Source organism: Phocoena sinus, chromosome 4 (genome assembly GCF_008692025.1).
Source record: "Phocoena sinus isolate mPhoSin1 chromosome 4, mPhoSin1.pri, whole genome shotgun sequence".
Classification (NCBI taxonomy): domain Eukaryota; kingdom Metazoa; phylum Chordata; class Mammalia; order Artiodactyla; family Phocoenidae; genus Phocoena; species Phocoena sinus.
In genome coordinates, this window is record NC_045766.1 from 49791376 (window position 1) to 49803949 (window position 12574).

Genomic DNA, 12574 nt, shown 5'->3' on the forward strand with positions numbered 1-12574 from the left:
AATAGCTCATAAGGTTGTTGTGGGGATTTTTAAAAAAGTTAATATATGTGTAAATGAAAAGTAATGTCATAGTCTTAGCTCTGATTATTACTCAGCAAACCCTGCATTTATATTGGTGCTGGCGATCGTTTGCAGAATATGCAGCCCTAGCCTTTCAGGAGTTGCTAGTTCCTCTAAGCCTAAGACTTCTTTAGTCCGGCTGAACCAAAAAGAGTTTCCGGATAGTTATGCAGGTCTGGAGGCGGGGGGAGAGGGAAGGAGGATCCCACAGCGCCTGCGAATCTGAGCTTGTGGAGGCGGTTATACTCGGCAGATTACGGCAGGGGGCGGGCCCCAAATCCCCATGTGGTCCCGACATCATTGACATGGCGGAATCCCCCATCTAACCCTCCTGGTAGTTATTTGAGCGGCGGCGGCGGCCGGAGGACAAGGAGAGCGGCGGCTACAGCAGCGGCGGGAGCTGCGAAGGGGCGGCAGGGATTCTCGGGGCTGGCTGCTGGGAAGGCGTGGGAGACCCGGTGTGTGGCGCGCCCGGAGCCCCGCGTTTCAGCCCGAGGGAAGGTAAGGCATGCAGGAGCGGGAGAATGGGGGGGGACCCGGACCCCGAGTCTCAGCCGCCGGGTCACGGCGCGCTGGAAAGCCCCGACCGGACGCCGAGTCCGCCAAAGTGCGTGCCTGTCCCGGAGCGCTCCGGGCGCAACGGGCTTCCCGAGGAAAACTTGGCGCCAGAGTGCTGGGGCGCCCCGCGCTCTTCTGGGCACCCCGGGAACACGGGGCCCGGGAGCGGGGGTCGGCCAACGCTTTGGGGCCGCGTCTTACTGGGCTCCGGGCCCCCGCTCGTCCCCCCAGCTGGCCAGGGCTTGGAGGAGGGAAAGAAACGGGTAGATTCTTCTTGATGGAAAAAAAAAATCTGGGCAGTGGTTCCCGGGTTCTCCCTCCCCCCGCCCCCCGCCCTCCCCCCGCCGCCCTCCCAGGCCTTCCCAGCAGATTTTGTCCGAGGAATCCGCTCCCCCTCCCGGAATCTCCGCTGCAGGAACGCTGCCCGGGAGGGGAAGGGCGGGCGGAGGGGCCGAGGAATCTTCGACGTGTCACTTTCTGAGGCTGTAGATTTCCATATGGTGGAGGGGAGGAGGGCGGGTGTGCGAAGTGGGGCTGGAAGTTGGGGCCGCCTCTCCGCGCCAGGCGGGGGCGGGCCGGGACCTCCGACCCGGGGATGCTCGCGGGGAGGGTCCCGAGCCCGCGCCGGCCCCCAGCCCAGGCCTCTCAGGGACACTCCCCGCCTCGCCGCTGGCCACCTCCGTGCGCGCCACGTCCTCCCTCCCTGTCCTGCCCCCCGGGCTCCCCCCGGGCTGGGGGCGGTAACCGGCGGCTGCGGCCGGACTCGGCGAGCAGGCGGCTGGAAGCTCGGGCGGGGGAGTGGGGCGCGGCGGGAAGGAGCGGGCGACCGGGTGTGTGGGCCAGCGTAGCTCCGGTCAGTCGGTCACCCCGAGGGGCGCCCGGGCCGGGGTGGGGCCGGCGGGCGGAATCCGTGCCCAGAGGCGGCCGGGAGGGGCCGCGCGGACTGTCTGGTGCCCGCGGTGGGGCGGGGGCCGGCCGGCGTGGGAAGGGCCTGTCACTCTGGGCGGAAAGTGGGGCCTCGGGCTGTGCCCGCGAACTTTCCCAAAGGCCCGGTCCCGGCGCCCCGTGGGAGCCCGAGCACCCGGGCCCGGTGTCTCTGGAGACTGGGTTGGGCCGCCCGGAGGCGCCGTTGGCCGGGAGGCTTCCAGGAGTGCGCGGTTGGAGTTGGAGCTTTTCGAACCTCAATTCCCACCCTTCTATGCCTGACGAAGGGAAGCAACGGCATTTTATCCAGACAGTGTCGTTTGCGGACTTACTTAAAAGTTAAAACTTTTTATATTTTATTTTCTCATCAGTCCAGCATGTTCTTGAAACAAAATTTGGAATTTGGCCGCGACGGGCCAACGCTGGGGCTCCAGATCCACACGTTTATCTCTCCATCCGTGTTGGTTTCTAGTCTTCCTCCCCATCTTCCATCCAGGGTTAATCATATTTTGGGACAGGCGAGGTCGTTTGTTCGGTGGGCACCCCCCGATTGCTTGTATGTTTATTTTTTAATGTGCAGTTATTTGATTTGAATTTCCTCCAGTTTCCAGGCCCTGGTGGGGAAAGCTAAGGAAGAGGGAATTCGCCACCTTTTTTTTTTTATAATGTGGAGAGAGGTGGGGCATTGGAAAAGGGGAGGCACGGTGGTTGTAGGCAGAGAGTGAGAGGGAGCAGACAGACCCGGAAGAAAAGGAATCTGCTCTGGAATAACACTTTTTTTTTTTTTTTTGGAGGCTTCTGGCCTCGGGCAAAAATGCACCGCTCTGTTCTCATTTCTACTGCCTGAGTTGCTCTTCACTCTCAAGTTAACGCTGTGACTCTGGGGCCCTGGACAACGCCCGGGGGAAGAGACCCGCAGCCACAGCCAAGAGCAGCCCGTGGCCCTGGTTTTGTGCCTTGCATGGGGCCCCATGGTTCTCCCTGATTGGAAGCGGCCTCTGTGGAACCAGCGTTCAGTAAATTTCTTGGCTCCCGGGGAGCAGCTGTTAACGAGGGTAAAGTCTTTGGGCATGCTTCTGGTCCTGCAAGGGGACTCCCCCCTATAAGGGTGTAATTCTCACTTTGTTTAGACGCTAGAGGGTCACCCGCAAGCTGGCTAAGAATGAGGCATAGCTGGTAGAAAGAAAAAGTCTCTAAAAAATGGTACTTAGACTCGTATGTGCTTTTAAAGTGTTTTGGTTTAAATGCTTATAAGAGAAAAAAATTCTACGTGAAGATAGATAGCGTTCATTTAAAAAGAGATCTTAAAACTGCAAGATACCAGCATGGAATAGGAGGTTGTAGCTTCTAATTACAGTATGTACAATATCAGAAAGATATTCCAGTAACCTTTTAAGACAGACCTTATAAATAGCTCACATCAGACCATGGGCTGGCTGTATTGGAGAGCCAGTCTTCCGGGGTTTCTGGAGGAATGCTTGGGATCCGTTAGGAAGCTGGCTGTAGGAGCCTGAGTAGTAGTTTACTCAGTAGGAGTTTGTGCCGCTTTTGCTTAACACTTCATTTTATGTGGTAAAATTTGATAACGTCCTTAGAACTGAAAACCTGAAGAACTTCCCAGCTTTTCAGTTTTAGGAAAATGAGGCCCAGGGAGGGGAAGTGACTTGTTCGGTATTGGCAATCAGAGATTAAAATCCAATACAGAATTGTATTAATAGCTACTCTTTTTTAGCTATCTAATGTGTACTAAGTACTGTGTATTGTGTTTTTTATATATTATCTCATTACAATTCTAATCTTTCAATTTAGATGATGTTAAGGACATTTTACAGACAAGGCATTGAGGTTCACAGAAATTTAGTAACTTGTGTAAGATTACATAGAATTTTCTTCTGTAATGCAAATGGTTTTATATCTGCTGTCCAGTATGGCAGCCACCAGGCACGTGTAGCTGTTGTAACATTTAAAATGTGGCTAGTTCGATGGAGGAACTGCATTTTAAATTGTATTTACTTTTAATTATCTTAAACTGCTACTTGTGGCTAGTGGTTAGGTACCATATTGGGGATTGCAACGTAGAACTTTCTGACTCTCAAATCTATTCACGTTTAACTGGGTCTTATTGCTTTTAAGATCTTGTAATTCAGTTTTCTTCCTTCCATACCACCAGAGGAAGATTATATTCAACTCTTAAGTGGAATTTAAATACTGGATTACCTATAGCTCAAAAACAAGCAAAAAATGTTTTTTTAAAAATACTTGGATGTCATGGTAAAAACTGATAGAAAAAAACTTTGTGACATTTTCTGTTTGATTGAAATAACTGCCTATAGGAATTGCTGAGAAGGTAGTTAGAGCTTCTTGGTTATTTCAATGTAATAAAAGTATAAGTAGGGAGCAGCATGAAAAATCACTGATGGGGAGTTGAAAAAAAATTACCCCGGATATCCATGGTTACCTGTTAATTCGGTGATTCTTTTCAAATGTCTTCATTCAGGTAAATAATATAGCCAAACTATCACTCACTTTTCCTTAACTAGCTGCACAATTAATCTGAAGAATTAAAATCATTGCTTTACTACCAGAGAATGAAATTCAAATATAAAGCACTAGATCTGTCTGTGAATTGGGAAGAATATGTTTAAGATTGAAACAAACAGCAAGAAAGATTGTTTAGGTGGCATATGGTCAAATAGTTTTCTGATTAGTGGATTTAATTTAAATCTGTTACATTTTAGAATTTATTTGGTAGAAGGAATTTCAACAACTTTTTGATTTTATATGAAATAGTGAAAATTCCAACTCATGTTAAAGTAAGCATTCATTTATGTGGATTTCATCCATAAATATCCAGTAACCCAATACCTTTTTCTTTCTGTTTTTTTTTTTTTTTTGCATACTGCTTTCAGGAAAAGACAGATGATAAAATAATCTCTTTATTAGGATTTTAAGAGAAGTAACTTCCAGATTCATTATAAATATATCTGAATCTGCTGTATCTTTCATAGTTACTGTACTGCTCAGGGATAATTGCAGCTCATAATCCTGACCCTAGAGCGTTATATGATCCTGAAAGACCTACACAAGTAAATCAGCTTTAAATTGTTTATATTATTTTAGTGTTATGTGAATTGCATGGCCTCCAGCTCTGAAAATTGTAAATTCAACTAAAGGTGAGGCATCAGTTAGACAATCAGATAGCTGAAAAACCCTTTCATACCCATTCCTGACTATTGGGATCATAGTTATTTTCAAGGAACCAACGTAAGGACCATGTTATTGGATTATAGTGTTCTTGTGAGTGTGACAAATACTGGAAACATGATTTAACTCAGGATGTATGGTTCCATTTTTAGGACATCAAGGTGCTTAGTACAAATGAGACGTAATTTAAAAGATAAAGATATCGAAATGATTGGCAAAGATTAGAAATCTTATACCCCCTGGTGCAGGCCACATCTGAGTATGGGTTTGAAATCAGAATATCTTATCTGTCAAGGACTTAGTTTACTTGGCTGTGTGTCCCTGTTAGACTACTGAACCTCTCAGTCTGGGTTTCCTCATTTTAGTATAAGGAGAAAACATCTCACCTGTACCATTATCAGGTGGTTGTCACAAGGGGTTAATGAGTCAGTGTATTGAAAAGTGTTTAGCAAAGCCTTATACAAACTCCATAGTTCATTATATTCCAAAGTTTAAAAACTGAGCTGTTCTTACAGTATTACTTTGTATGTTTTCAGAGACCTCCAAATTGTGTTTGGCCACTTTGAAAAGTGGTTTATTTTTTCCTTTGTGACGAGTAAATAAAGTTTCAATCTTTAGGTTGCAGTTTCATTTTCTCCCTACTCCTAATGTAATAGTTGATCTGTGACCTCTCAAAAGTTGTATTTCCTTACATGTGGTCCGTAGCTCGTTAGCATTGCTGAAGTGGACAAGGCAGTCTGCTTGATTCAGGGTCATTCTTGAGGTGGAGGGGACAAAGTGCAATCTCTTATTAGAGGAACTTCCAAAGCAATGATAGAGGCATAGGCTTTAGTTCCTGTATATTATTTTAGTAAGCCTGTTATTTGAGCTTTCAATAATTATAGCTGAGAATGGGGGAAAAGAATCATTTTCTGTGTAGGGGAATCTTTGCATCCTACCTCTGTTTTCACTTTAGAAATCACAATTGCCTTTTCTTCACTTTAACAAGGTTAATCCATTCAATGAGAGTTTTTTGTGTTAAGACATTTTCAAGCAAACCTTAATTCTCATCCTTAACAGCTGTTGGGAATGCACTTAGGTGGTTGAGGAAAAGCTTTATTCTTTAGTTGACATTGAATGCCTTTGAATATAGGAAAATATTCATAAGCCCACACTTTTTTTTTTAACCTTAAAATACACAGTATGGTACAGTATTAATGTGTTTTTTAAACGGCAGAGAATGCTTCAATCACTGTGGCTAGACAGAGGCAGGTTTCTGTAGAAGCCAACTATAGGCTCACTTGGGAGGATGACTTGAGGTTGGTACTTGAACTCTGCAAGGTACAGCCAATGAGAGGCTGATCTCTAGTCACAAGCTTACCCAGAGGGGAATTGTTTATGGCGCAGGTTTAGTGTCAAGGATGAGTCCTTGGAGACCAGAGGTATGTGGGGCTGGAATTGGGGGCTGGGAGGTTTTTAAACCACCAGGTATAAATCAGGTAAGATAGACTATAATGATCAACTCTTACAGCTGGGGAGGTTTCTCAGTTTAAAAATGGATCAGTCCTTGAATCTCTTTTTGTCCCTAGTTGAGATATGCAAGTTTACCGTTCTGAAACACCTGGATTGTAATTTCATTGGCTGATGAGATGTCTTTGGCAATACTCCCTGTAGGTTCAGTCACTGGCTCCTAATATCTTTTGTTTCTATAATATTACAACTGCTTGTCAGTTTTTAAGTAACTGGAGGGAGGAGATTTTAGTGAGACGGTGTTCAGCAAAAGCTAGCATTATTTGAGATTCTAGTAGGTATCTTTAAAATGTCCCGTGTGTTAAATGATTATGTTTGATTTTAAAATGTAATTTTATTTCATTCACTTGTTTATTGACTCAGGAGGCACTTACTGAGTTATAAACTAGGTTCTTAATGGAATATTCTTATGCTGTCCTGACTTTTTGGCAAATGCAAGACGTTTTTCTGTTTACTTATAGGGGTATTTTGCTCATATTTTTGGAATGTAGTATAGAGAGCTGTGTCTACCACCAGACTCCTAGAGCAGGATGGTGATAACTTCAGTCCTTTGCTCCTTTCTGAAACTTGAGAAATGTTAAAATTGGAGCACCTATAGGCTATGTTTAAAACTAAATTTATGTTAGAATTTTAGGCTTCCGATACATCCTTGTTTTGACTCTGGAAGATGAAGGTTTTTATAATGGCAACCAGTTAGAAAAATTTGCTTAAACTAAGTTGATATAATACAAACTCATAGTGTTCAATTATGAAAAGCTTTCTGTTGAAATAATTATCCAGATAATTGTCTTCATACATGAGCAAATGTAGTATGTTTGAGAAATAATGGTAGATTCTAAAATCCCAGGAAATAACATGATTTAATTTATTCTTACGGAGCTCAGTCAGATTCTCCACAGCTGGTGGAAGAGGGTCTCTGTTAAAAATAACTCCATTGTTCTGGATGTAACTGATTAGGAATTTGCAATTATCCAGGCAAGTCTAGGATAAAGTTTGGCTTCCTACTCTATATGAAAAGATTTTATGGTAACAGAAGTTTAAATAGATCATAGAGGGAATATTTACCTAATTAGGAGGACAAAACACTTTAAGCATCTTGGAAAAATCAATTTACTTAAAAACAATGTAAAACTGCAGTATGGGTTGAAGCCAGTTCTCCTAGTGTGCTTTTTCATAGAGGTGCAGGACCGCCATGAAATAAATGTCAGTTTATTCAGTGCTATCACATGAACTAGGAACAGTTTACCAGCAAAAGTTAGAACTATATTTTTGTATGCAAAGTAAATCACAACAATAAACAAATATCCACCTCCCCATCTCACCCCACCCCCACCAATAGACTCCCAAATATGCCTGTTGATTTGTTTTGGCGGTTTGCTGTTGCCATTTGTTTTGCTACTTGCTGTCTCCTGTAAGCACTTGATGGCAGATTGGTGAGAGCAGGCGTTAAAGGTTTAAGAACATCATTATTGCTTTTAGCTGCCCATCTCCTCCTCTGTGAGTTTGGGCAAAGTTGTGGAAACTACTGCCAGTGGTATTTAGGTAAGCTCATTACACATCCTCCTCTTCTGGTTTACTAAAGCAAGACCTTCTTGGACAGCTTAGTTCCAGGTACTGTGTGAACTGACCCATAAGAAAGGTAAATTTCCTTTAAAATATCTCAAGTATTTGCATCCACTTACTCAGACATGAGATTTTCAAGTATATGACTTTTTAGGGTTCAGATTGACAAGTTTTTATGGTACAAGTTTTAAGTGTAGGATCCTTAATATATTTTTAGGGTATTCTCCTTTTTCTCTTATATTTTAAAGTGTTATTTTTAAACACATTTTATATTTTCTATTAAGTCATTTAAGAGGAAAATACTAAATGTCTTCAGATATTACTGTTCCTGATTTTTCTGTTGTGGTTTTTCTTGTATCAGGAAAAAAAATGTAATTTAGGGTAATAAAGGTAAACATTATTCCGAATTAGTGAATCGGAGAATACTTAAGAGTATATTGAATTGGAACACTAGTGTATTGTTGGGAATGTAAAAAGGTGCAGCTGCTGTGGAAAACAGTTTTGTGGTTTCTCAAAACGTTAAATATATAATCACCTAGCAATTCCATTGCTAAGTATGTACCCAAGATAATTGAAAGCGGGGACTCAAACAGATACCTGTACACCAGTGATTATAGCAGCATAAGTTAGAACATCTAAAAGGTGGAAACAACCCAGGTGTCCATTCACAGATGAATGGATAAACAAAATGCGGTGTGTACATACAGTGGATTATTATTCAACCATAAAAAGGAATGAAATTCCAATACCTGCTACAAGATGGATGAACCTTGAAAACATGCTGAGCGAAATAAGCCAGACACAAAAGGACAAATTTTGCCTGTTTCTACTTATGTGTGGTACCTGGAATAGGCAAATTCGTAGAGAAGAAAGTAGAATAGAGATTACCAGGAGCTGGGGAAAGAGGAATAGGTGTTATAGTTTAATGGGTACCGAGTTTCTGCTTGGGATAATGAAAAAGTTCTGGAAATGAATAGTGGCGATGGTTATACAATATTGTGAATGTACTTAATGCCACTGAACTGTACGGCTAAAAATGGTTAAAATGGCAAATGTATGTATATTTTATCACAATAAAAAATTGAAAAAAATTGAAGGAGATTTATTCCACAGGATTTCAGCTTGCCTCTGTTTGCTCCCCCTTGGTCTGCGCCATGCTGGTGTGTAGATGTTTCCCCGCCCTCCCTACCTCCTATTGCAGAGTAAACGGAGATTCTCCTAGGCCAGTTTTGGAGGTCAGAGTTTCCTTATTTTATTAACTGACTTGAATTTAAGAGGAGACTATTTAAAAGTAGGAGATCTCTGGAGGGAAAAAAAAGATATTTTAACATTTAGATGAGCCAGGTAGTTTATTAGTATCCACAGACCACATAGGCACATAAAGGTAATCTATCCTGAATTTCACTGTGAGTCATCGAAAAACCAGAGAGTAGGATGTACAATTAGACCTGTCATATTTTCTAACCTTTAAACCTTTTTTTTCCTCCCAATTTTGTCATCTTCAGTACTTTAGGGAAAACTTTGGTTTCCACTTAGAGAAAGGGTCTAAGTCATCTCGGTACTAGTGTTGCAAAAGCATTAGGTGCTAACATTCTTCAGTTTGTTAGACCAAAACTTATTGGGAGGGGATAGAGTGAAAGCAAGCAAGCATGTAGTATTGTTTTATTCATCTGAACTTGCCTCTAGCACCTAATAATTTCATAGTGGTGACTTTTCTCTGAGTGTTGGTGTTTTGTTTCTTTTTTTGCTTCTGAGGTATTGATGTTGAGTTTGTGCAGATCACTGATGAAAAGATGGGGCAGGATTTTTGTTAAGTGATTGGATATAAAGCTTAAATGTCAGATGTAAAGTGCATGTTAGGAATACTGAAAATATCAGGTAAAAATTCAGATAGAAAGATTTAAGTTTACATACAAATAAGTTCAAGGAAAAATTATACAGTATACTGTGAAATATTTGCCATCCATAATAGTTCATTAATTCCTGAACTCCCAGAAAACAGTATAAAGTCGCAAGGGTATGATGCTAGTGTGTCTCCATGATTGCCATCTATAAGGGTATATTTTCTTTGCTGTATGTGTAAACGGCTTTCATACCATAGCAGGTCATTTTTGTGGCCTAGAAATTACTCTAGAGATAGGATCATTATGAACTGATTTCAAAAGGTACAGAGAGTCACAGTCTCTTTATATCTGGTAGAGATATGAGGAATTACAACACCATGTTCACAGAGCGGTCTTCACTGATTTTTGACCTACTCAAAAGAAAAGAGTGTCTCATTCTATTTTGCATATACTCATTTTGTTCCAGAGCCATGATTTCAGGTAATTTATCATTTTCTTTAATTTCTTCTGGCACTGTTTCTATACTTTTCAGAACACTTGTCCTTTTCAGTGTTCTCTGATTGTTTCCTTGGCACTCTTACTTGAGTGTAAGGATATTTACTGATTTAACTTAATGTCTTTGATGGTGAGTGCATAGTAAATGCTCACTGGATGGATGGATGGATGGAGAGATAGATGAATTCCAAGGTTGAATGTGCCATTTAGTACCTCTTCTCAGGTGCTCAAGTCATTATTTCTTCTGCTGAAGTTGATTTCTTTGAGGCATGGGCCATGTTACAGGCATTTTTGTGTTTCCACAGTTTTCCTGAAAAGTTTTTTTTTCCCATGGTAGGGATCTAATAAATATTAAACAAAACAAAGGCATGAGTCACCTTCAGTGCAAACCTAGCCTTTCATTTACTGTTATTTTAAAGAAACAAAGTTCTCCAGAGAATACGTGGACTTGTTTTAGGTCTGTATCAGATCACTAATTGATTTTGAAAATACAAATAGAATAAATAGCTTATATTTCTATTCCCTAAAAATGTGGACTTCAATTTTGTATGTTTTGCTTGTCTATTGGAGTCAGTTTGGGAATTATAAATTAAGAAAATTATTTTTTGAAAAAGATGACTTTTCAGAGATCTGTGGTAGTTTAAAATGATCTTTTATAGGGAAATTCTAGAAGGGAGGCATTAAGGGACAGAAAAACAGCAACAACAATAACAACATATGTCTTGCTGAGATGGTGGGGGTCCAGCAGAGAGAGTTGATTCTGCTGCACTGGTGGCCAGAGTGTTCAGTGCTAAACTGAGGCCGGGAGAAAGGGTCAGAGGGCATGTCATGGAAAACTGAGGAGAATGACCTCAGCCACTTGAAGGTGGAAGTAAAGCACGCCTGAGAAGAGAAGAATCTCTTGGAGCATTATAGGGCTATGTGTATGGGGTGGAGGGTGCACGTGCTCTTGTTTATTATGTCTGGGGTGGGATCAGAAATCTTTATTAGATGCTTCAGGTGAGTGCTATGATCAGACAAGTTTGGGAAACCCAGTCTTGGGGACTCAGCCCTCTTGGTAATCTGTCCTTTTAAGGTTTTTGACCTGATGGCTGGAAAGAACTGAGGTGAGAGGAGTAATTAGGACACCAGAGGACTCTAGTTAGGACCTAGGGCAGAATCGAAGGGCTCCTCGGAAGAATTTAACGTCGTATTCTTTAGGATAAAGTGATAACCAGCTCTTAGCAGTTCAGTATAGAAACAAGGACACTTGTCATTTGTGCACTAAACTTCCAAACATTCTAACTACAAGTCGGATGTAAAATATAACAGTGACCAGCAATTGTTGAGCACCTACCATGTGCTAGGCACTTGCATATATATATATATATATATATATATATATATATATATGTATATATTCATTCATTCTTCCATATTCATTAGACTATGAAAGGTAGATATTATTTCTGTTTTTCTGTGTGTTTCCACCATCTACCGCAGAAGCCAGAACATACCTGCTGCCCTATAAATGGTTGTTGAGTGAACTAAGACTAGAAGACATGCTCAGAAAGGTTAAAAAGATCACCTAGATTGACTCCAAAACTTTTTCCCAGCTGTATCACACTGCTGCTTTAATAGTTCACATTAAATGTCTTAATTGTATATCCAGACTTGGAACAGTGTCTATTTGTGTTCCCAAGTAGTTGAATGCGTTCCATGTGTTCAACCTGTCTATGGTCCAGAAACCTAAAATTTTCTTTCGAAACAATAATAATAATCTGGACATCTCCCAAGAGGGAGATTTTCCTACATTGTTTTCTGTAAAAGCAACTTAACCTTGGAATGAGAGAAACCAGAGAATAAAAGTATACTTCATAGACAGTAATATATAAGAAACTCAGTATAGTGAATGGGAAAAATCTAGAGCAGTTGGCTAAGAAATGGTAATGAAGTTTTACCTGACTGAGACATTTGAAAAATTCTATGAAAGAGAGTCCTTTTCACTCAGTGGCAATACAGTTTTGTTCATCTCGCATTCCCTCTCCTCAGTGCCTTTCATTTAAGTTCATTTATATAGGGTAAGATCCTGTACTTATAATTTGCACCTGGAAAAGCAAGGCCTCCCATGCCTGATACTAATCCTTTCTGTCCTTTTAAGGCTAATAGCTTGTGGTGTTTGGGTTGCACCGAAGGCTGCCACGGGGACAGGATGAGCCCAGAACTGACTAGAACGTGTCTCATCTCTGCATGCGCAAAGAGCAGCTCCCGTGGTGAATAAGAGGTGACCTCAGGATTCATAGGAGCCCTGTGCTTTCCCAGACGGCCTGGGCTAAACCTGGGAGCTGGCAGCCCTAAATGCTTCCTTTGTTAGAAATTATTGAGTTCCCTACTCCATCTTTAGAGAGTGAGTTTACTGAAGGTGAGTTAAGGACAAG

At 41.8% G+C, this 12574-nt stretch overlaps 1 protein-coding gene across 1 annotated transcript in view; it reads left to right on the forward strand.

Moving 5' to 3' along the window:
- Positions 1-342: 342 nt before the first annotated feature.
- Positions 343-12574, forward strand: part of FNDC3B (fibronectin type III domain containing 3B) — a 358693-nt gene continuing 346461 nt past the window's right edge. The window contains 1 exon segment of the mRNA XM_032630063.1: positions 343-561. The gene's annotated coding sequence lies outside the window, so the exon portion shown is untranslated.